The sequence below is a fragment of the Orycteropus afer genome, unplaced genomic scaffold (assembly GCF_000298275.1).
Source record: "Orycteropus afer afer isolate SDZICR_OR568_19922 unplaced genomic scaffold, OryAfe1.0 scaffold00104, whole genome shotgun sequence".
NCBI classification, from domain to species: Eukaryota; Metazoa; Chordata; class Mammalia; order Tubulidentata; family Orycteropodidae; genus Orycteropus; species Orycteropus afer.
Genome location: NW_006921691.1, coordinates 9,419,830 through 9,424,025, shown reverse-complemented (window position 1 = coordinate 9,424,025; position 4,196 = coordinate 9,419,830).

Sequence of the window (4,196 nt, the reverse complement as noted above, 5' to 3'; positions counted from 1 at the left end):
GATTTCAAGCTACATACCCAATGCCACAAAACTTGGAGCTGGGAAAGTATGTACAGCAATACATCATTAAATAGAATTTCTGTCATACATATGCAATTGGTAAAATTCCTTCAAGAACATAGTTTATTGTAAAATGCACTAAAATAATTAGAAACTAATGAGTTTTGAATATTACCTTTTTTAAAAAATCTAATTTCTTTATATAATTTATTTTTTGATAATAGATGAGTTTAACAACTAGCTCCCTAAATTCCTGATAGTGGCTCTTATGAGCTGGTTTGACAGCCTCTGAGAGCAAGCTCAGCCAGTCACTCTCTAGGCACCTGAAAGCTGCTTAGGAATCTGTACTCCTGCTTCTGGGGTAGGTCACTAACTTGATATTGAACTGTGCCTGAGTCTGAATAGAGGGCTAAGGGCTGGCTACTTTCTCCTCTTCTAAGTTCTGTGCATTTTTGGCTCTAAAGAGAAGCATGAATGTGGTAGGGTAGATAGAAAGCAGGCAACCTGTGCAATTTCCAATTTCGCATGAAGAGATGCGGTTGATATCTCACTGGTCAATGAGTGCTGAGAACCTGTATGAGGACTTCCTGTCTTTCAGGAGTCAAATGCCAAACCCTCAGCCTTCTGCCCCACAGATGGGGCCCCTCTCAGTTTTCATGCTAACCATGCCCATCCTTTCATGCCACGAAAATGGAGAATCAGCCAGAAATCTAGCTCGATACAGGGAGCTGTGTGCAAAGCCTACTCTCTAGTGCTCACATCCTACTGCCCAGCTCTCATTCTCCACACTCTCCATCATCTAGGCCTCAAGGATGGGCATGGATGGGCACATTCTTTAGTCCTAAGTGCCCCAGTGGAGCTTGGCCTTGCTTTTGTACATTGCTAGAATCAAGATCAGGTGAGAGCATGGAAGGAGGAAGAAGAAAAGGAAAGAAAGGAATTGAGTGTGTCCTGCTGGGAAGAGGTTAGAAGAAGAGAGCTACTGGGGGGCGGGGGGCTACGAAATTGGGGCTCTAAGAGGGGAGGAGGAGTAGAGGGTCAGTAACAACCACTCTCTCTCTGATCTGCTTCTCCTCAGGAGCCGATCCCTAACAGTCCTTTGAGGCTTCAAGACACTTTACAACAACCATGCACTGTTTTTGAATTGAAATCTGAAAATGGCCTGGCCACTTACTGTCAAAACATGTTTTCTGGGTGGCTTATCTGCTGAGGGAAGAGAAGGGAAAAGCTGCTTTAGGATATCTGCAAAGACAGTTTGACTCAGTCACAAATCTTCAAAATCAGAAAGGAAACACGCTAGGAGGCTGAGGCCAGGGGAAATGGCAGCAGCTTCAGGATTTGCTGACTATTCTGGAGGGAAAGTCCAGCACTGCCTGCTCCCTTGGGAACAGAATTCCTAGCTCTGCTCTCTAGTTTCAGGTCATGAAGAGAATATCTCCCCAGAAACTGAGAGCATCTCCATAATGATGAGGCTTCTTTCCCTTGAATAATAGTGCCATTTCCTGCTGAGACATTTAAAGAAATAGCATATATATATATGGCTCTATTCCTCTCATTTTCCAAGTATTGGTTCAGTAGTCTTTCCAAGAAAGGCCCAGCAATTGAGGGGCTTTCTCTTTCTGTCAAAGTTACTGCCTACAGTTACTGAATAATTTCTGTACTACCTACTATTAGGCTATTACTTGTTTTAAATTTGGACAAATAATGCTGTGTTATAGGGTGGGGGGATTGTTAAAATGTAATAGGGGTCAATATGGAACTGTTTTCGCTTTATTTCAATACCCCCATACACACACTGTTTCCTTTAATCTCATTTAATCCTGCAAAGAGTTAATTATCTCTATGCTGTACCTTGCCTCAATACCTAGCACAGGAGTGGAGCTCAATACATATTAATTAAATAAAAATGTGCAATGACAAGAGATCAGTAAATGCTCTACTCAGCTCTTTTTCCCCTCCCCTAACCCTGCCAGCCTGAAGTAAGGGCTTAAACAGAATCATGAACTGGCTCCTCGTAACTCAAAATCCTGAGGTTACTAAACTGGATCTTGGTATGTTAGAAAGATGGAAAGAAACCATGGCAATGGTTCTGTGTCTGGTTGATGAGAGACTATTGACAAGAGGAATGGTCAACATTTAGAGCAAAAGAACATTACATAGGAAACTATCAACTCTAAGCCTGAAACAGTGAAGGGACACACAATACATTTAGTAGATACTAACAATTTTCTTTTCTCTACATTACACAGATCACAAGAGAAGTTTTACTCAAAACACAGACTTTGCTCAGCAGAAACAAAACCCCTAAGACATGGATAGTCCATTTCAGAGTACCCTACTGTGTAGATTTCTTTTTGCAGTTGCAACATGACTGGTGTTTTTATAGGTTTGGTAACTGGATTAAGTTTGGCACAATATGGGAGTTAAAGGAAAACAAGATATACAGCCAATATGCCCTTGACAAGCAGTCAGTTCTCTTTCTATGATTCCAGGTGAAAGCCAAGTTCAGACCTTCCTGGCTTCAGAGCCTTTGACACTTGAGCAAGTGAGGTGGTTTATTGGAGAAAGCAATAAAGGTCATTTGTAATATTAAACAGAACAAAATGAGAGAATATCATATTGTATTTTGGTTGGCAGAAGGAATCAGAAGGTGTTCTCGTGGAATGCTTCTCAAATGAATCCCAAGTTTAGAAAGTCTCAACCAAGCCGTAATCTCTTCCCTGGAACCTTCTCAATGGGTATCTCTTGACTCTGTACCCTTCCCTTCCCTTCTGTGTCTACATATCTTTTCCCATTCTCCCTTGATATCTTGAAAAACAGGTTTTGGATGCAAACCTGAATTCTGATTTGGTGAGGTTTATAAATAAAGGTTCATTTGTCCACTTAGGTGAAGTAACTAAGACATTCTGTTCCTGGGGTTCAGGCTTGTCTAAGGCATAAACAGTCAAGAGAACTATGGGATGCAGCCTTTGTGATCAGAGTTTCTAATCACATATGACTGGCAGGGTGGGTCACTTTCCTGGATGGGCAATGATACCTGCCAAACTGGCATTAAATTGAGACCATGCTCAGGAGTCAAAGAAGCTAGTGGCACAAATAAGGCAGGAACTACATACTCTGGCCTGTTCCAAAGGGGCTATGGAAAAACTTCCTGAGTTCTTTTTATGCTTGCCTATTTCCTTATTTTTCAGTTTATAAACTAAATCGATATGGTGCTTATAAAAGTGTGTTTACTATTGGAAGAAGCCAAATCATAAGATGAACTTATTTTCATAACAATTCTCTAGAATCTTTGAGAGCAAACTATTTCCACACCTTTACTTTATAGACAGGGAAACTGAGGAGCAGAGTGTCAAATGACTTACACTTTTCTCGGCAAGAACTGGGTCTCACTGTGGTTAGTGTTGGAGACTGGGCAGGGCCCCTGTCTTGTCTACCAGGTGAGTATTCTGAGTGCAAGATGATCCCTGGCTACTGGGTTTAGCTTCCAAGGCAGCAAGGCTGAATGTGAGTTGGGTGTCTTAACATACAATGTCTGAGGTAATTTGGTACAGGACTTATGGTTAGGAATGGCTGTTGTTTTCCTGCTGAGAAAACCCAATGATAGTAATAGGATTTAAGGGAATTCTTGAATGATTCCAAAAAGCAATGTGGAGATTCTGGATAGAAAAGGAGTTAGAAGAACACCCACTCCTCACTTAATAACATTGTTAGGTCCCAAAGACCAAGTCATTATGCAAAAATGTAGGATGACCTTCTCAGATCATAAAACGGAGGATGACTACATCATCACACAACTACCAAATGACCTTGTTACATAACTGCCAAATTATGTCATATGTAACTGCCAAACCACTGAGAATCCTGACTCAGTAAAGTTGACATACAACGTTAGCCATTACAGCCAGTGTCATTCTCACCTGGCACCTCTAGAGTTGTACTGCTAGACTTACGTTGTTAATGCACATAGTAGTCAGCTAGTAGATTTTTTACTATTGTCATAAATGAAATGTCAGGTATAACGAGATAGTAAGTAAGGAGTACATGTACTGGAGCAAGTGAGATTGACTGGTTCCTAGGCTTTCATTATTTCATAGACTCTCATTTTCTTTGTAATTTAGATGAAGTGAGATGTTAGTTGTATGTCTGTGTTTCAGTGGCCTGCTACACTGATGGAGCTGAGAATTTCTATTTAT